The sequence below is a fragment of the Furipterus horrens genome, unplaced genomic scaffold, assembly GCF_987537825.1.
Source record: "Furipterus horrens unplaced genomic scaffold, mFurHor1.1.pri manual_scaffold_11, whole genome shotgun sequence".
NCBI classification, from domain to species: Eukaryota; Metazoa; Chordata; class Mammalia; order Chiroptera; family Furipteridae; genus Furipterus; species Furipterus horrens.
In genome coordinates this window covers 13,070,499-13,091,679 of record NW_028327181.1, presented here as the reverse complement: position 1 = coordinate 13,091,679, position 21,181 = coordinate 13,070,499, and the positions used below count along the sequence as shown (strand labels likewise).

Genomic DNA, 21,181 nt, shown 5'->3' with positions numbered 1-21,181 from the left:
GTCTTTGGGACCTGGCCTTGGGGAGGGTGCAGTCAATGGGGCCTCTGTCCAGGCTGAGCTCTGATCACTAGCAGAAATTCAAGGAGGATCCAAGTCTGCACAAGGTCAGAAAGAGACCCCAGACCCAGACAGGGAGGCCCAGAAGGCAGGTCCAGGCGACGGCAGAGGGGACAGTGGGCTTCTGGCCGCCCTCACAGCCTTCTACTGGCCTCCTAGCCAGGCCCTGATTTCACTGAGCACCGACCAGGAAGGCCCATTATCCATCCACGAGAGGCTCCATTTCAGGACTTGGGAAGAATAACGCCTTGGGAGAAATATCCAGGGTTCCAGAAAAGCACTGGAGGCTGCTCCCTGTGTCACTGCGGCCGGAGTCACCCAGGCTCCAAAGACAAGACCAGGCCGGGAGTCCTGGAGGTGCGGTGCCCCCTGGGGGAGGCACAACGAGTCAGGCTGGGGCCACAGTCTCCATCCCAGCACCCCATACCCACCCAACCTAATGCCACATCGGAGGGGGGACGCCTTCAGGGACCCCCAGGCTCCCTCCTGTGCCCCCAACACCTAGACAGGGTGGGGGTGAGGGCTCTGAAGACTACTTTTACAAGACACTTAGGAATAGAAAGTGATAAAAGCCGTGGATGCCCCACCTTGACAGGGCTAGCTCAGAGAACAAAAAAGCAACCATGGAAGCCCAGAGCCAGCCCACAGGCATCGTGGGAGAAGGGGCAAGAGTTCCAGGGGGCAGAAGGGGCCCTCAGAGTCCTTGGGAGGCCTGGGTTCCTTTTACAACATTCTCGCCAAGGGGACTTCTGCATCACCCTCCCAACATACACAACACACACACACACACACACACACACACACACACACACACACACACATGCATACCTCCCGGGACGGGGAGCTCACTGCCTCGCCGAGACTGTGATGAGGCACGTTCTTATGTGATGATCTGAGAGGGCAGAACCACATCTCTGGTGTTCACCTCTGGATCCTCAGGCTGGGAGGAGGGCTTGGTCCGTGTTCGTGCTGAATGAAGGCAGATGCTGAAATCTCTGCCACCAACCCACCCCCGTCAAAGCCACACAGAACAAGCCTGCTTTTCAAGACATGATGTGTCCAGCCAGCCCCAAACCTAGGGAAGCATCTGAGTGAGGGAACAATCTGCCTCCCTGACATAAGTTCAATGGACCCTCCCTACCCAGGCTTACCTGGCAGCACCCAGCTGACGTGTTGGCAGCCTGGGCCCAGCTCCCAGCTCCCACGTGGACCCCCACAGGCCCATCCTGGAAGACAAAAGAGCCAACCACACTGCAGGAGGAAACCGCAACCAGGCCCCCTCCCCAGACCCGGACCTGGGCCTGGGCAAAATTCTTTGCTCACAAGAAGAAGGCTCGGGAGCCAGAGAGGCCAGGAGCAGGCACATCACCTCTACCTCCCTTCCCCCCACCTTCTTGGTCCCCAACAACAGCAGAATAGGACCCAGGAAAAACTGAACAGTCAGGAATCAGGAGTTCTGATCCCAGCTCTGCCATTCTGTGTAGCCCTGGAAAGTGTCCCTCCCTCTGGGCCTTGGGACCCTTCTAGCCCTGACAGTCACCACGGTGCACAGTAGTAATCCACAGTTTGAGGCAGTCCCTTGTGCTCAACCAGTTATTTTCTGACACCCCCCCCCCAAAGCCCACTAATTCTGACCTGGTCATCTCCCAAGTTTTGGTGACAGCTTAGCCACCTTCATCGACTGGCACACCTGAGCTAGGAGAGTTGGTAACCCTCCAAGCATGTTTTCAGAACTTGCTGTTGGCACCTGGGACTTGGAGCACAGGTCGAGGACTTGCACTGAGAGGGATGTATCCTACAGGCACAAGGCTCAGGTCCCCACTTGACTGCCTAGCAAAGGAGGCCTGGCTGAGTTTTATAAATATGATGACAAAGGGCCAGTACTGAGAAGAGAAGGGCCAGCCCAAATCACCAAGAGTCCCCAACCTCCTTCTGACACTAGATCTACTGGTACTCAAGAGGAAGTAGTTAAACTCAGCTCCTCAGGAGTCATTGATGGTAGAGTTTATAAAATACTAGCCTTGACATCAAAAGTGGAGCGTGAAAATTACCTTTTATGGGGTCCCATAAAGGGGGGACAAGCTCTTTCTTTGTGGCCTAGAGGTAGAAAAAGGAATGAGCTACATCGCCAATTTCCCCTACCACCTGGAGACACATTCCTGCTCAGACCAGGAGAGGGCAGGCTAGGAGGCTGGGGCTGGTAAGTTTGAATACTTATCTGCAAGGCTGCTTCCCCGAGGGATCTTCTCATTTGTCCAGAAGCACTCGGAGATTCCCTTCTCTCAATTCTGTCCCAGGCACTTGCTGCATTCTGCAAAGACACCCTCAGAGGAGCACTCTTTGTCCTGGCCTTTGTGCGCCCATCCTTGATGTCAATAAGGCAATGGAGTTCTCAAAGGCAACTTTAGCTTCTAGGTCAGGCCGACCGACAACTGTCTAGGAGGGTAGAAAAGAAGGCTTTGAGGTCAAACATGGATGAGACTATGGTCCCCAGTGCCATGTATCCAATATGTGACTCAGAGTTAATTCCCCAAGGCTTAGCCAGTGCCTGGCACACAATAAGTGTTCCAAAAATTACTCACCGGTTAATGATTTAAACACTGAGCAAATCTTTGTGGAATACTGATGTCCTGGAAACACAAGCCATACTCTTCCTGTGGTGCCTGTACCCCCTGGGGTGGGGGTGTCTATACCAGTCAGGAAGCACAGCTCTAACTCAAACCCCATCTGAGTGACTGGACAAGCCAGCCACAGTACACTCATGATAAAGTCTACTCGGCAGTAAAAACGGACAAACTGTTGATACATACATAATGGGGGAACCTCAAAAATAAATCTACGGAGTACAAGAAGCCAGCCGCAAGAGACCTCATGCGGGTGACCCCATTGATATGTAATGCCCAGATAAGGCAAACCTATGGAGACAGTAAACAGATTAGTGGTTGCCTGGGATGGAGACTAACCACAAATGGGTGCCTGCAAGGAATCTCACTGGGGCAATGGAAACTCTAAAACTGATAGCCAGTGCTGGGCGCGCCACTTGGTTGGCAGCCGTCCGTCTCGAGAGACGATGGTGTAGCTTCTTAAGAGTCTATCTGCACCGCCGAGAATGGCTGTGCAGTCCGACTCGGGAGTGACACGGTATCTGTCTCCTCCCGTGTTGAATCGACATCTTGCGATGACGCTGGAGTGTCCTCTCCAGCGAAGCTGAAGCTACAGAGCCTGGGCAGGGTGATATGGAGGGTCTGCTGTTGCCCATGCAGCAGACCCCCCCTCTCTTCGCAGCTGAAGGGTCCAAGGGAAAGACTGAGTCAATACAGCTTGGCTTCAGGTGCGCCGCAGGAGTTGCCGGTGTTGACTACAACGTCAAACCGCCTTAGGGACTCCGGCTCTGGATTTTCTGTCGGGGTTTACTCCCTTAGCCTTTCCCCTGAAGAGGTATGCCGCAAGGCAGCGGAGGTTTTTTGGAGTCAGAGTTTTCCTTCTCTGATGTGCCCTGACTGGAAGATCGAACCAGCGACACTTAGCTCGCAGGCCGACGCTCAATCCACTGAGCCAAACCAGCCAGGGGCCACTTGGTACATTTACTAAAAATTATTGAATTGTGCTCTTGAAATGGGTGAGTTCTATGATTTAAATTATGCCTCTGTGGAGTTGGACAAAAAGGGAAAGACCTTCTGATATGTGTGAAAACAAGTACAAACCTCGAAAACATGGTGCTGAGCAAAAAAACCCCAAACACAAAAGTTTCCATATTCGTGGCACTTTAGAATTGACCATCTTATCTACAGGTATGAAAGCAGCCCAATGGTTTCCTGCGCCTGGGGCTGGAAGAGGATTGAGAGGGGAAGGTTTTAGGGTGACAAAATGCTTTATCTCTTGATTGCCATGGTGATTACACAGGTGTAAATATCAAAACACATTGAAATGTATGCTTTAAATGGGTGCATTTCGCTGTATGTAAATTAGACCTCAATAAGGTCATTTTTCAAAACTTGTTTAGCTGTGATGACAAAGGACAAGAACCAAGAAGGGCTGGATGGAAGGCCATTCAAAGACCTGGTTGGGGGCCTGGGGCCCCAGCATCTCAGCCTCCACTAGGCCACATGAGCCACACCCCATCTGCTTCAAGCCAAGGTCAGGTGCCCCATCAGAGAAGCTTTGATTGAAGGACTGAAGCTTTGATTGAATCTCCTACCTCTGAGATTCAGGTCTCAGCACATACGGATTCCATGGTGGACCTGAGCATGCCTCTGATCTGTACCATCTCATGGGCACCTGGAAGGAGAGGATAGGTCATCCTGGTTACTCCTTTGATGCCTTTAGAGTCATGGTGGCGTTGTGAACGTGTCTGGAACTACGTGGGTGGACAGAGAGATGCCTCGACCTGTCATCAAGAGAGAAAGAGGGGTGGCAGAATAAATATGTGCCCATGGGCACGTTGGAGAATAGATGCCAGGGTCCTGGTCTGAAGTCACAGCCTGTGGCAAAAACTGATCTATTTGGATGCAGATCAGAAGCAATACAGGAAACCTGGCCAGTGCCAATCAAAACATTCTAACATGCTGGAAATGACAGGGACCTTACCTCATGGATTCCTATCCTGTTCTGCTGCCCTCAGCAAGTGCATCACCCCTCTGGGCCTGGCTTCTTATGCAAGACAGGGAGGACCATACACTCCTGCCTCCAAGGCTATTATGAGGATGAAATTGGAGGATGAATACTGTCTATCTATTTGCAGTTTATTCTACTACTCTCATGCACACTGCTCATTAACACCACCCAGGGGCTATTCATTTTTTTCCCCTAAACTCTGCACGCTGTTCCTGGTAATGATGAACAGCTGCCAGGAAAACCTGCATTTGGTTGCATCTTAGGAGCCCTCTGGGTTTTGGGGTTTTTCCCTGGCTCTGGAAAAAAATAGCAGAGATGGGAGGCATAGGGGAAATGCTGGCCTAAATTGCTTTCGATGAGCGAGTGCTGAGAAATAAGGGAAGCTCCTGGGAATCACATGATGTGTGCACAGGAGACGCGCTGAGGGGAACAGAGGCTTCTGCAGAGGCACAGAACGCGCTCTTTCCGGGCGAGGTCAAACAACATGCACGAAGGAGGAACTTCGGAATTCAAATCTCCCTCACACAAGGGAACCTCTGAGCTGTCAGAGGGGAGAAGAAAAGCAAGAAGGAGGGAAAGGAAGCTCAACTAACATTCCCTGAGGACAGACACTAATTGGGGACAGCTTTATGTACCTGGCAAGGCAGGAGTTGGGTTTTATTGTCCCCATTTTACAGTGGAGGAAATTGAGGTTTGGGGTAAAGTGACTTGCTCCAAGCTCACCCAGAGGAAGAATGGTGCAATGGATCCTAAACAGGCCCACCGAACCACAACAGGGCGGAAGACTTCTGTTCAAGTGTAGGGGTGGGGACTACATGGTGCAAATGGCAGACACTGTGGTCATCAGCATTACCATTACTGCGAAGAAACTGAACCACGATTGTTAAACCACCTCAGATCTGTGTATTCCAATTACCTCTAAGATTTTGAGACAATTAGTTCACTGTTAGGAAATGCGATACTGTAGTGTAGTCATTACAAACACGTCTCAGAGTTATACTAAATCCAAGTTCAAATTCTGACTTTACAATGAACTTGCTGTGTGACCACAAGCGAGTCACTTCGCCTCTCTGAGCCTCAGTTTTTAATCTGTAATGTCCAAATCCCAGTCTTATCGTGGATGAGGGAGCATCCAGCACAAACCTTGCTAAATGTTTGCTAAATAGTAGCTAGAGTTGTTAATTAATGATCTCCACCACACCTCTGAGCACACAACAGTTCAGCCCCTCCCTCCCCTTAATGTAGTGTTCAGAGGGGCCCAACTGGCACCACAAGGAGAAGGGAACACCTGCCTCATCTGATCCAATCAGCCGACAGAGGGATGAGGAGACAGATGTCACCCTGCACCAGCCTTTGCCTCTGCCCCTGAGTATCTCTGGCTATTGTTCCAGAGCTCCAGCTGACAGATGAGCCAGGCTGCAGGAGACAGAGGAAGGATCCCCTGGGAACAAAGGCCTAGGCTCTAAGTTATTCACCAGCCCATTGAACCTGCACAATGGACCCAGTGCTCCAGAAACACCGCTACTCAAACAGCCTGAGGATCACCCTGAAGACCAACAGCCCAATACAAATAAAAGCAAATAAGGAAGCATCTATATGGGACTCAGGGGCTGTGCAAGTGAACTCAGGGCGTACACATTGGTTGCACTATAGCAGCACTGTCTTTATTAACCGCCTACTGGCATCAGGCATTTTGCACACACTGGCTCATGGCCTCAGCCTTTTAAAGCAGGGACTCTTAATTCCCACTTCACAGACAATGAGACTGAGGCTCAGAGAAGGGAAGTCGCCTCCTTACTGAAGCTGGCACAGAAGCTCAGGTGGAGAGAAGCATAATGTCACTCTCAATCCTTTCTCTTCCCGCCACATGGCAAGGCCTCAATGAGTGATAAATTCAAAGAGCATAATCCTGCCCTGGGCGAAGCCTGGATCAGATCCAGAGAAAGGCACTTAAATAAAATGAAGGTGAAAAAAAGAAAAAAGAAAACATCTGGCAGGTCCAATCATAGGAAACTGAGTGGAGCCAGCATCTTTGTCTACTTCATGAGACACCAAACCTCTCACAGTGATTTCTGCAAAGGGTATGAAAACACGGAGAAACTCACTTGATATAACTTTTTGAAGGCTGTATACGTATAGCACAATTTCAATTAGTATTCTGAGTCATAGAAGTAGACACCAGGAGGAAATACATGAAGATGGTAGATACAGAAGTTATTCTTGGGTGATGAAACGATGGAGTTTTCTTCCCTTTCCCCCCCAAATCTTCTGCAATTCTCATGTATTTTATTAAACTTATCAAATTCGTAAAAAAAAAAAAAATCACCAAAAATCATAAAATTCTCCTTTTTGAAGCAGGCAGAGAGATGGTTCTTGGAAGGCTCATGGTTGTGTGAAGACTGGGGGGTCTTTCCATTAAAAAGTGGAGGTGAGTCAAAAGTGCAGGAAGGCTGGAGGGTAGATTTCAAACTCCTTCTTAATGGAGGGTCATTAAATAACGGAACCGGTGGGCCTTGGGAGCATAGGGGATGGTACCTTAACATTCTTTCATCATGAAATTAACTAACCTCGGCGTGGGGTTTCAATGCTGCCCAAACCTGGGTGCTGGCCATGTGTCCGAGGAAGCCATTTTGCTCAGACTGCTGCATGGTTCTGGGCGAGGGATGAGGGCAGAGGAGAGGACCTGTTCCCTCAACTTGTGGTCTGACCACCGGCGTGAGGAGAGGGAGGCAGGAGTCTGAGTACACACCGGGCGCCCAGCCGCACCCAGTCCTGCTGACTCATCCCTCGCGCACGTGGCCCGCTCGTCTGCGTATTTGAAGCCCCGCCCCTGAAGTCTGAGCACCGCTGTCCTCAGATTTCCCTGTCTGTCAAGTGGAATTACTCATCCCTACTCCCCCCCCCCCCCGCCCCCACCCCACGCGCAGCGATCGAGAAGCCCCCAGAAGCTCCCAGATGGAAATATGCTTTGGAGCGGAAAGCGCTGCGCCTCTGGGTCGCGCTCAGTCTGTGGCTGGCACCGAGAAAAACAAAGCCGCTTCCGGCAGGTTATCTCACCTTTCTCTCTCCTCACCCTCCCCGCACTACTGCCTCCCTCCCCTCCTTCCCCAGCAGCAGGTGGGGGCGTTTCCCCTCCGCGGCACTGCAGTGGGGTGTGCGCGCCAGCAATCCCGGCTCAGGCAGCCACTGGTCTGGAGTCTGGGATGCGGGTGGGGACGCCAGGCTCCCCCGGGGCTTTACCCTGCACCGTCTAATAAGCTATTTCTTTAGCCCAGGGCCCTCCGATGGGGAAGAGGAGAGATCTGCCCCCTCCCTTCCCAATTATCAGCCTCTTTAGAGAATGTATTGGAGAGCAGGAGAGGAGGGCAGGGAGCTGGGGGGTCTGGAATCTCCTCAGCCCCGTTTGGGGATGGAACTGGGCTTTAGAGTCCGACATACCTGGATTCAAAACCACTGGCTGTGTGACCTTGGGCGTGCACCTAACCCTCTCTGGATCTAAATTTCCCCATCCTTAAAATGGGACTATTGTGAGAACACATGCAAAGCACTGAGTGTGTTGGCATAGAGTAAGCTGTGCATAAACTGATGTATTATTATTTCCATTATCAATGGTTTTCTGGCCCTATCCACCTCTTTGGAGCCACACACGGGACGCTGGACATCTGGAATTTGAGTCCCATCTTGGAGCACTGGTAGGCGCTGCTGGTGGTGGGGGTCTCAGTATGAGGGAAGGGGGCTCCAGGACCCTGTTTCACCCACCCACCCCATCCTCAGTTCTGAGACCCACTAGGCTGGCTGTGCCCAAGACGTGGCCAGTTAACGGCTAACCTGGTGGGTCGAAAAGGTCCAGGGTCCACTCACATCTGTCTAGGAAACGGGGGGTGCGGTGGGGGGGCGGGAGGGGGAGGCCTTTGTTCCCCATCCTCACTGGACTCCCAGCGCATCCTTCCCTTTTCCTTCCCCCGTGCCCCACCCAAGCCACGTCTCAGCTGCATTTGCCAACTGCAGGCTGGAGGGAGAGACTCTTCAGACAGCGTTTGCCATCCGCTGTACCCTGCCTGGGACCCTGGGACCCTGGGACCTACCCTCAGGGAATTAGGCTGTTCCCGGCGCGGAGGCAAGGATGCCTGGGGAGGGGGCGCTGTGAGGATGGGGCGGTGGCTTACCTCGGGTCGGCGGTCCTCCGGCTTGAGTGCAGAGGTCTCTTTGTGCCTGGGCTCACAGCGCAGAACTGGGGAGCCCCTGCAAGCGCCTCCCATCGCAAACTCCTCCCCGTACTCGTCCGCAGCCTCCCTCCCTCTGGTCCCCCGAGCGCAGCCGGCATCTTCTTTGTAGCTGCTGCAGCGCCCAAGAAATTTTAATGCGGGAGCGTCTGGCAGGCGGAGGTGCCCCACCCCCGGCCCTCGCCTCGGCCCTCCTCTCTCCTCCCCGCGCCCCTGCACACCACATACTACCCCCTACCTCCTCCCGGGGGTCCGGACCTGGAAAGCAGGGTGCGGCCGGGGGGGGGGGAGGCAACACCGCCCCCACTGCACAAAGGGACCAGCCCCGCGGCACGCTCAGCCTCCAGCATCCCGGCCCCGCGGCGCTGCCATGGTAACGCTTACCCAGGGCTGGACTCCGCCTCGGAGCACGCAGAGATGGAGAGGAGCGCTTGCAGCGTGCGACCGCGGGCCGGGGAGCAGAAGCCTGGGTGCAGGCGTGCCAGGACGAAGAGACTGGTCCCGGAGGACCAGCTGCTTACCTCGGTGTATGCCTCTCAGTTAACCCTGCAAGATGGCCACGTGCCTGTGGCAGAGTCAAGAGTTAAACCCAATCTGAGTCTTCATGCCCATGTTAGTGTCGCTAACTTTTATAAATTTGGTCTTTTTTTTAACCGCCCACTCCTATTACCTACTATTTTTAGAGCTAGAAAGTAGTCCTAGACCAGCAGCGTCAACATCTCTTGGAATGTGAATTCTCAGGCCTCCCCACGGAGCACCTGGATCAAAAACTCTGCGGTGAGGCCAAGCTCGGGGACCACTCTTCTAGACCAGAGACTTTCAACCTTTTTTAATCTCGTGGCGCACATAAACTAATTACTAAGATTCTGCAGCACACCAAAAATATATTCTTTGCCAATCTGACAAAAAAAAAAATAGGTATAATTTTGATTCATTCACACCAGACAGCTATTGTTGTGTTGGGTGTTTTTGGTTTTATTTTTGTTTTTTGTTTGTTTGTTTTAATTTGACAATCTAAGGGAAAATACGTCAGTGCCCCTGACTAAAGAGCATTACATGTTTTAAAAATTCTGCAGCACACCGGTTGAAAATCACTGTTCTAGCCCGGATCGGGGTAGCGCGCTTGCTTGGGCATCATCCAGCAAAGCGAAAGGTCCTCAGTTTATTCCCCGTCAGGGCACATGCCTGGGTTTCGGTTCGGTCCTGGTCGGGGCATGTTCGAGAGGCAGCCCGTCACCGTTTCTCACATCAATGCTTCTCTCCCTCTCTTTCTCTCTCCCTTCCCCTCTCTCTAAAATAAAATTTTAAAATACATTTAAAAAAAACTGTTCTAGACCATTCCAATGGCTTCTATAACTAGACTGTCCTGGGTTTAAATTTCAGCTCTATCCATGCCCCTTAGCTGCTTTCTGAAATGCAGTTCCTTGATCTATAAAGTACCTATAATATTAGAATCCACCTCTTAGGGTCTTGTGGGTTAAGTGAGGAAATTCATGCCGGAGGTGGGTGTGTGCCAGTAGGGGTGCCCAGCATTTAGTATTATCTCCTTTAATTTGCACACTTCTGTGCACGTTATTTATCATCTTCATGACTCAGATAAGGACATTAAGGCTCAGAGATGCCATCAAAGCTGCCCACGCCACTCTAAGGGACCCCTGGGGTGGGGAGCAGGGGCGGGGTTTGAACCTACCATTTCAGGTTTCAAGTTCACTATCTCCTCTTTACTGCCCATCTCTTGCTGGGATCCACAGCTTTGATCTTCAGAAACCCTAAATCGAATTCAACAAACTATAGCCTATTTCCCATGAGCCCAGCCCAAGGCCATTACAGGAACCCTGAAGGTCCCAGGAGGTCCCAGACGCAGCCTCCACCTTGGCAGAGCTAATGGTTCTGCCAGAGAAGACCCACATGGAACTGGCAACATGGACAAGGTCACAGCACTGGCCACAGTACACGGCCAAACTGTCGTCATGACTAGCTCTGTGACTTTTCCTTGGATGACCAGCCCACAGACAGAAGAGGAAATGGGGTCCAGCGTGATATGTTCTCAATGAACACAGCAGGTGAGTAGGAATCACTCTTTCTTTTCAAGGGTTCCCAAGCGACCTGTTCCCTCTCCAGTTCCCAGATGGTCCTGAGTATCAGCCTATCATTTCCAATATCCATTTGGGAAAAAATCAAGGTACTTGTCAGCTCCCAATTTTCAAGTCTTTTCTGTTCCCTGGGGCTTCTCAAAGACAAACGAGAATGAGTCCATGGTCCTATTTCCAAGTGTCTTGGTTCTAGGGATATCCTTTCAAGGAGAGCCGCAGGGTGAAGGAGGGGGAAGAGCGGTGATCATGAGAAGTTCCTGTGGGCTGCCCACAAGGAGATCACGTCTAACTCTGGTGGATTCAGGGTGAGCCTTACACCGAGTAATGCAAGGAGGGGCCAAACCCCATATCCAGTAGATACCAAAAGCACCATGGTCCTGACTGCTGTCCTCTGTCCCTGGCTCTCTAACACAGCACCTTTTTTTAAAAATCATGGCTAACCCAAACTGGCCAACCTGCGGGATTTGGTTGGTCCTTTGCCCTCCTTCCATCCATCTGCTGAGTGCCTCTGCGGTGAGCAAAAGATTCTTTGCTGTCCTCTGGTTTCCTGGGCAGGATTAGAGACTGGCAGCGCCTGCTTCCTCTCCTTTGGGCTCTACGCACTCCACTACCTCCTCTGGGATTCACGTCTAGCTCGACAGCTACAGCTGGCACACTTCTTGTTTCCCCATCGACGTCACTCTGGCCCTCACTTTGGCTTTCGGGGAGACCCAGGACATTGCAGAGCACACCCCCAAGATGATAAATGTCATCCTCACCACATCTCCCGCATCTTCCAGGTGACATTTACGGGACTGACTTGGGCCCCAAGAGCCCACGAGCCAGTAAGAGTAGCAGCCGGAATCCTCAAAGAGAAGCGTCAATATTCTCTTCTGTCTCTCTTAAAAATGGCCTGAGCTGCTTTTTGTGGAGTGTCTGTTGCCATGACAACAGGGGGAGGCGCCGTCAGTCTGGAGGTCCACTTCAGAATAAAGTTTGCCTCTTGAAACTGAACCAGGTGGTTACCTCACCTATTGCCATGAGACACCACAGCTTCAAGGACCTGCAAGCCAGATAGTTTTTGGCTCATGACACCACCCAACAGCCCAAGATTTCCAGGGGAGTTCTGCCCTTGGTGACACATCCAGCAGAGGGGACCCAAGTGTCTTTATCTCTAAAGCAGCCCCTGGAAAAATGCAGGTAGCCCAAGAGGTTGGGGTTCCAGTTGCAACTCTGTCACCAACCCCCTGGGTGCCACTGAGCTCTCATTTTTTGGTTTGTTTGTATGTCGAAGGGAACTTCACATAATATACACTAACTACCTTAAAGGGAACAATTCGGTGGCGTTTAGCACGTTCATAGTGTTGTGTAATCACCACCTCCAGCTACTTCCGAAACATATCACACCCAAATAATACCCCTCGCCCATTAAGCAGTCACTCCCCAGTCTCACCTCCCTCCGCCCCCCACCCTGAGCCCCTGTCTGTGGATTTGCCTAGTCTGGTTATTTCATATATGTGGGATCATACAATATTTGTCCTCTTGGTTCTGGCTTCTTTCACTCGGCACAACGTTTTGGAGGTTTACCCATGTTGTAGCACGTGCCAGCGTTTCGTTCCTTCTTATGGCTGGGTAATAGCTCATCCTATGGATGTAGCACAATTTGTTTATCCATTCATCCATGGATGGATGGAGATTTGGTTGTTTCCACCTTTCAGCTGGTGTGAATAACGCTGCTGTGAACCTGCGCATACACGGATTTGTTTGAGTCCCTCTTTTCCATTTTTGGGGGGTATACCTCTCTGTGTCTCTTTTCTTTTTAGACTCCCCATTGAGCCTAGTCAAGGGGTTCTAGAGGAGGGAAAGGGTGGGCTTTCTCACCTTGTTACCTAAACTAGTCACGCAAACCTGCGCACACACCCAGTGCGGCCTCTCTGCCTGGCCACAGCTGCTGTGACCCCCGAGGATGAGCTCTGAGGAGAGCCGGCCTTTGTCTGCCCTCCAACCCCCGTTATTAATGGAGACTGTGCTCCCGCCGGGCTGCCAGGGGAGCTCTTTCGCCAACAGCTGTTTCTCCAGTGAGTTTCTCCCAGATAAAAGATTTCATTCTGGCTCATTCAAGCAGCCACCCCTGAGGGTCAGGCTCCCTGAATCCAAGGGGGTAGGTGTCCGTACAACCAAGGAGAATGGCATTTGGTATGGCCCAGAAAGAAAATATGCCTTTCAACATTCCCTGAAGCTACAACATTCCCCATAGCCACTTTCAGATGTCATGAACTAGACCCCTTAGACAGTTCTGAGAGGCTTTACCCACATACGCCCTCTGGGGAAGGGTTGATATCACCTCTGTCTGACAGATAAGGAAAGGGAGGCTCCGAGAGGGGAAGTGACCTACCCAAGGTCAGCCAGCTAGAAAGTGGTGAAGCTGAGATTCAAAACAGCACTGTCTGATTCCAGAAGCTGTGCTCAGAAGCTCTAAACACCGGTCTGTAGTCACACTCACCCTTTCCTTCCCTTAGGAAAGATGGGCAGCCCCACAGCAGATGGACAGGGACTCTGCCACCTGGCTGGGGTCACCCTGGTGTTCGTTCAGTCACCACCAGCGGCGGTTCATCTCTGCCTCAGTCCAGGAGGGACAGCGCTGGTTCAAGACCATGGCCATGGGTGAGTACAGCCTAGTGCCCTCCAGAGCCTTGGCTCTGTCCTGCCCACGGTGCTGCCTCCATGTGTGAGGGAGGACCAGAGGTTCTGCTAGATGAGACGTGGACAGGAATATTAGCCTGGATCATCAAGATGCAGACCCTAAGACAAGAGTTCCAGGGCAAGTAGTTTATTTGGGAGGTGATCCCAGGAAGCATTGATCACGGAGTAAAGTGGTGAGACAGGGAAGGGAAATAGGTGCGTTGATGAGTGTAATGATCTGCTAAGGCTGCCATAACAAAATACCGCACGCTGGGTCACTCAACAAGAATTTATTTTCCCACAGTTCTGGAGGCTGGAAGGCCAAGATCATGGTGCCACTACAGGGAACAGTGGGTCATCCATTCGCTCATCACCCTCCCCCTGCCCAATGCCACCCCAGCAGAGCCCACCCTGACCTCAACAAATGCAGGGTCTCCCAGTTTGAGAAACTTCCCCCCACTATGGGCCAACCCTCCATATGCTGCCCACCCACACATGGCCCCACCCACCAGGAGCTCACAGCCTAGTCAGAAAGTAGAAGCCACTGTGTTCAGTGCCGCAATAAAGGAAATTCAAGGAGTGTACGAGAATACATATTAGTGGCACAACTGCTCTTCAAGGTCAAGAGAAGGGCTACCAAATGCCATATATTGTACTGAGAATCGAAAAACATAAAAATAAGTATAATTCTTTTAATCACTAATCTTTCTTCAGGCCCTTTTCATTTTCCATGGGCCAAAAACAAGTCCAAGGCATAATGGTTTCAGGCACAGCTGCATCCAGGTGTTCAAACATTACTAGGCCCCTGTCTTTCCCCAGTTGTCTGTAGGAGTACTGGGGAGGAGCCCACCAGGGACTGCCAGACCCACTGCCACCTGACTGTCTCACTTCCTTTTTTTGCCTCTGGGGCTCTCAGCCAGGGCCAGCAGCGCAGATGTGGACACACCTGAGTTTGAATCCCACTCTGCCAGTTACTCTGCCATGTGACCTTGGGCAAAGAACTCTGCCCCTCTGGGCCTCAGTATCCTCTTGTGTAAAATCAGGATCACATAACCTCTCTTGCGGGGCTTCTGTAAGAATTAAGTGATCTCAGTGTGGAAAACATGTGACCCTGTCATAGACTCAGTAAAGTCTCACTCTCTCTCTCTCTCTCTTTCTCTCTCTCTCTCTCTCTCTCTCTCTCCAACTCTCTCTGTTGAAAGGGTCATTAGAGACTTTCCAAGACCTGGAGTTCTTATTCTTGAATTATGATAAGGAGCCTAGGAAACTAAACAGACCCAACGCTGTCTGCAGAGCATATAAATAATGAGTCCTGCCCACAGATATACCTGCTCATTTTTCCCTGTGCATCTGGGCTGTTGGTTTGACGAAATGCAGATCAATGTCAACTCCACACTGCATTCACGGCCACTTTCTTTGTCGTCAGGCCTTTTCTCCATCCCCATGACCTAACAGTGTACCCTCAACTTTGAGGAGTCCATGATTTCTTTTCCTCTAAGGAAAAGTCCAGTGGGACTAGTGAGGTTAGGGCCCACTGGTGTCCCGCAACCTCTTCACTGGGGCCCAGAGCAAGGCTTAGAGACAAGGAGGCCTTGCCTGAGGTCACAGGAGCCTCCCCGCCTGCACTGCTCCGAGAGGGCCTGCCTCTGCACCACCACCCCCATTTCTTTGTCTCCGGCATGTGTGTGCTGCGTGGCTGTGGTCTGCGTTCCCGCTGCTTCTTTGTCTCGGCTTTTGTGTCAGAAGAGAACAGAGAAGGGGGGCAGGGTGTGTGTCGCTCGCATCCCTTCTATCTCATTATCCATCTGTCCATCTGCACGCAGGCCCCCTCCAGACTCTCCGCACCTGCTCCCCGGCAATCCCAGCAGCCGGAGCAGGTGCTGCAGCCAGCCAGCCTCTCACTGCTGCTGCCAAGAGAAAAGCAGGAAGGTGCAGGCTGCAGCCCCCAGCAGAGCCCCTGTCTCCCCCTCCGCAGCCCTCCGCCTCATCTCCTTTCCCATAAACGCAGATGCTGGCAGAGACAGAGAGGGGGCCCAAAGGAACTGGGGTCGGGGAGAGAAGCCATGTAGCAGACATTACAAAGAATCCCCCCCACCCAATTTAAGTCATCCTCCCCTCTCTCTCCCTCACCCTGAGCCCCAATTAATGTACCCCCTTGAATATTTCACCAAGCCATCCCCAACCTGCCCATTGCCGCCATGGTTTCTGCCCCCGTCATTCCCTGTGGGGACCTCTGGCTCCCACTCCAGGCCCTTCCCATCTGTTCCCCCACCCAAACCAGAAGATTCTCAAAATGCAAAGCTGACATCACCACTCCCCTGCCCACAGCCCTTCAGTGACATCCTACTGGTCTCAGGATGAAAAGCAAGCTCTTACCTTTACCTGCAAGGCCCTGCCCTGGCTGCCTTGCTGACAGCGCCACATTCATCCCTCACCAAGCTCCCGTTCCAGACACACACTGCCCAGCCCTGCCCAGCCCAGCCCAGCCCAGCCCAGCCCAGCCCAGCACAGCCTGAGACTCACCATCTCTAGGACACATTCTCTGACCTCCCGGCAAAAGTCAAGTCCATTGGTTACACATGCTCCTTGACTGACCCATGGCGTTCTCCTTCAGGGCTGATTTCAGCTTGGGATTAAATATTCATTTGCTTGTCTGTTGTAGACACACACGTATACACCCACATACACACAGAGACACATACACCACCACCAACCTGTGTGATCCCTCATGGAAGAAATATGCTCTGTCTTTCCACGATGCCATCACCAGGGTTTGGCACAAGGTCTGACACACAGGAGGCCCCCAAGGTATATTTGTCAAAAGAATGACTGAACATAACATGCTGCCATTCTGGAACACCCCTCCGAAGCCATTGCATAGACGGACAGACAGAGACCCAGTGAAAGAAAGTGACTGACCCAAGGTCTCTCTTCCAATGTGGCCATGCTGTCGGGGCCATCCTCATGTCCCTAAGGTTCCCAGCTCCGTCTGCTTTCCAAAGGGCTACCTCTCCTTTAGAAGCCAATCCAACACCTCAAGCACCCACCCACCCTGAAATGGCTGCAGATATTTGGTCCCCCTTCAGGGACAGGCCTGGTTCTGTGAATTGGTGATTGTGTGTTTGTCTCTTGCTCCAAGCGCCTGTTCCTGTCTCCTTGAGTACCTCTACCTGTTCCCTCCCCATTCCTGCAGCCTGTGGTCCTGTCCCCAGACACATGCAGTCCTAACCCAGTGCCCCCCACCCATAGCAGAAACAACACAAAGCTCTTGGGAAAGACACTAAGGAAAAATAAGTATTTTGTGAAACATTTACTGTGTTTCACATTCTGGGCTAAATGCTATAAATGCATTAGCTATAACAGCCCAATGATGCCAGCTATTGATTTCATCTCCATTTGATAGATGAGGAAACTGAGGCTAAAGGGATACAGCTACAGGGTGTCTGAACCAGGATTCAGCCCCAACAATCTGTATCCAGATCTGGCCTCACGGAACCCTCACCCCACCATGGTCCCATTACACCTTCCCAGGCTCTCATCATCCCCTGCTTGACCGACAGCCCCTGTACAGCCCTCCTTGCCTCCCGTGGCTTCATCTAACCCAGCCTCCCCACCCCCACACAGCCACGCCGCAGCCATCTTACAGAACAGTACATTCTTTATTTATGAGATACATCTAGGCTTCCTGCAAATCAGCTGGGAATGCCGCGGCGCCTGCAGTCAGGAGGCAGAAGGTCGCTGAGGCCAGCAGTCCTCCAGGAGGCAGGCGAGGGCTAGGCAGGGGCACCCAGTGGGCCTGCAGAGCACAGAGTGGGACTGGGGATAAAGGGATCTGATCTTTGGCTCCGCTTTTCCTCCTGGCCTGCCCTAGGCAAGCAGCCAAGAGTCCTTGGAGGGGGGGAGAGATGGGAAACAGGGTGAGAGCTCGTGTTAACTGAGCACCTCCGGAAACCCACACAGAACTCTGCAAGGCAGGAGGGCAAGTGCCCACTTTACAGGAGAGGAAACTGAGGTTTGCAGACGTTTAACAAGCTCTAACTGAATGTATAACTCCGATTTGTCCTCTCCCCCCTCAAAAAAAGGGGGTTTATAAAGATGTCCTCAGCATAGCCAAAAGACTAAATATAAAAATAAGATAGAAACATCGGGCCAAAGAATATAGAGTCAGGAATTAAGTTTCAAATGCCTGCCACGCGGTTCTATCTAGCTGCCAAAAATCCTATGGACATTGGTTCCGAGCATCCCGACAGCCAATGAAAAAAAGAAATATGATTCGTTTTGCAAGTTTCCAGGGTCTACAAGGAAAAAAGAAATTAGATGCACAAAGACACAGCTGTGACAAGAATTTAGAACGGAGAAGGAGTCTCAGGCCCTGTCATCGTATATCATCTCTCCAATTTCCCAGAAATTGGCACATTGATCCCTTTCTTCCTCTGACTCTTTCCCAGGGCGCCAGGACAGGACAATTTTCTGACAACCCCTTGGAGGGTGTATTTTTATGTCACCACTAGGTGGCAGCGCGGCGCAAGTTTCCGAAGGAGGTTTTTAAGAATGGGAGACAACCTTTGCCCCTTAGAGGCCTCCTGGTGGGAGGGGCCAGGCGGGGCCAGGAGGGGCCTGAGGAACTTCAGTAACTGAGTTGGTGCCAAGCTTTTGATTGAACCTCAGCAAGGAAATCAGTTTCATGCTGGGCAGAATCATCCACAGGGTGCTAGAAGGAAGAACTCTGGACAGAGATTCAGGAGTCCCCGGTTCTCTGTGCCAACTTGAACACATCCAGTTGCCTCTCTTGTCCTCAGTCTTCTCATCTGAGCAAGGGGTGTGAATATGCCTGTTGGAGGGAGAGGAAACTGAGGCAGGGATGGAGAATGATCATGGTCACTAACACCAAGAACAGTCGGAGGGTAAAGGACCAGGAGCTTCCGAGCTGCAGGGAAGAAGAAAAAAGGAGGCCCGCCTTCTTGGAAAGAAAAGCCACCAAGGACCCTCGTTGGGGACAGGAGGGGAAGTGGTAAGCTCTCTGTTTCCTTGGTGGGTTTAGGGGAGTAAGAGTGGGGACTTTTTAAAATATAAAGGACAGAAGCCCATCTTAAAATATCTTAGGCCAAACAAAGCGGGGAGAAGGTGTTTTTTTAATCCATAAATAGCACACGGGTGTCTACATGTTAGGGTGGTCAGGCTCATTCTCTCCGTGTCTGGCCCCTGCCTTCCCCTGCGCTGGTTCCGTTTCCAGGCTGCTTTTGGTGGCAAGTTCCAAGCTTCCACCTCATCACCTCACAAGCCAGCTCATTGAGAGCTTCTTCTTCCAGATGGTTCCAACCAAAATTCCAGAGTTGACTCTCATTGGCTTAAATTGGGTCGTGTGCCTGTCCCTGGCCCAGTTGTGACTATTATTGGCCAGACCTGGGTTATATCCTCACCTCTGTAATCAGGGCAAATCAACCCCTTCAGATGCATTGACTCAGATGTGGAGGTGGGCTCTTTAAACTGAAACTGGGACTCCTCCCAGATGCTGCTTGCTGAAGATCTCCAGAGGGTAAAACCGGCAGACCGCCCGATCTGGGAGGAAACTGCCCCGACCCCCAGGCCTGCCTCCACGACATTTTGTGTCAAGAGAAGTTCAGGAGCACCTGGTGGGGAAAGACAGGTCCTCCCCACCTGGGAGATATTTCCCCTCCATTAATTAATCTTGTGGTTATAGCAACTGTAAACAGAGGCCCCAGGAAGTAGGGATGGGTGGGCATTCACCACCCACAGCTCAGGTTTGTGCAAGACTCATCTTCGTCCCCCACTTCCCCATCGGGTGGGGGCCTCCGTGGCTCATTTCCCTGTGAGGCAGCAGCAGCATGGAAGGTTCAAGCATAATGGATGTGTGAGTGCCCAACGTGGTGTGGACACTCAATGGGTGCTGGTTCTTCCTCCTTTCTACAAAAGGCTGTGGCGGTGAGCTATGGTGACAGGAGTCCTCCCCAGCGCTTCGGTCCTTGTTAGTAATAATAGGTGTCCCATGCAGTCACTTCTCCCTTCTCTTTCTCTCTCCTCTCCCTCTCTCCCCTCCTCTTCTCTCCCTTATCCCTTCCTCTCCTCCCTCCCTCTCATACACACACGCAAGGTGATGTGTCTTCAGCTTCTCGCCGCCTTTCATTCCCAGTGGATTCTTTCCTTTTATTTGTGTTCACAACCATCATTGTCACTGCTGCTTTGCTGGGGGGCAGGGCAAGGGACTCAGTGAAGCAGTAGTGAGAGGAGCATGTAGACAAAAGGAAGATCTGGACAGACCAGGTGGAGGGGACCAGAGAGGGAGCAGGTGAAGAAGGAAGAGGAAGCCTCCCGCGATGTCACATCTTATTTGTCGCAGCACTGTTTTTGGTATCCATGTCCTTGACCCTCGCAATGGCCCCTCCTTGAAGAGGTGAGGAAACTGAGGCAAAGCGGTCCCCGGAGCTCACCCTGTCCAGAAAACTCGGGATCCTAGATTCAGACCCAGGTATGTGCAACTCCAAATTGCCGTCACCTTCTGTGCCATGCGCCCCGCTCTGGGTGTGAGTAGCTGGGTGATGAAGCCGAAAGAAGTAGCAGTATGGATCATGTTTGCTGTGTGGTCTTGAACAAGTGCCTTCCCCGCTCTGGACAATGAGGACACTGGTTTGGGATTCACAGGCCCAGACCCTATGATCAGTCCTGTTGGCTGAGTGCCATGTTCTGGATGATGGGTGTTCTGTGCTTATCACTTACTTCTGAACAAATACCATCAATAATTCAAGTTCCCTTTCCTTTATAACCTAGAAAAATTGGTCTCTTGGCAAGATATAAAAAATAATTTCACGCTCCCTTTCCTCTCCTCCCAAAATCGCCCCTGACAAATTGTCTCTTTATTGCCTGTCACTCCAGCCATCATCACACATCTGGGGTCCCATTTTTTATGGTTGCTGGCTTCGCTCTTGGCTCTGACTGCAGCTGGCCCTTAATAGGGCCATCATCAAATTCCAGTGAGATTCCCTCATTCATTTATTCATTCATTCAGAAAATATTGCCTGCTTTTTTCCCAGGGATCCAAGGCTTTCCTATGATAGATGAGATGCTCCCCAGTTATTTATACTAAAGTGTGAGGGGCTACTTTTAAAACTCATTATATTTTTTTATCTTTTTAAAAGCAGATCTTATTTATTTATTTCTTTATTGTTGAATTTATTGGGGTGCCATTGGTTCCCAAAACCTTGCAGGTTTCAAGTGTAAAACTCAATAAAACATCATCTGCACACTATATTATGTGCCCATGGCCCCAAGCAAAGTCTCTTTCCATTTTGCTCCCCTTTCTCTACCGCCAACTAACCCCCAACCCCCTTTCCCTCTGGCTATCACCACACTGTTGTGTGTGTCTATGTGTTATGCACATATGTTCTTTGGTTAATCCCTTCACCTTATTTTATCCAGTCCCCCAACCTCCCTCCCCATAGTTGAGAGCAGAGGTCTGAGGTGAGATAAGCATCAAGGAGCACCAGCCTCCCTGCCTCCCCCATCATCTGTCCCAGT

At 51.5% G+C, this 21,181-nt stretch overlaps 1 long non-coding RNA gene across 1 annotated transcript; it reads right to left on the bottom strand.

Annotated features, from left to right (window-relative positions):
• Positions 1 to 1,700: 1,700 nt before the first annotated feature.
• On the bottom strand, positions 1,701 to 8,889 carry LOC149996971 (uncharacterized). The gene is made up of 3 exons (XR_016514344.1): positions 8,838 to 8,889; positions 4,256 to 4,335; positions 1,701 to 2,493 (listed from the first exon to the last, which is right to left on the bottom strand). It is a non-coding gene; the product is annotated as an uncharacterized LOC149996971 (long non-coding RNA).
• Positions 8,890 to 21,181: the final 12,292 nt, after the last annotated feature.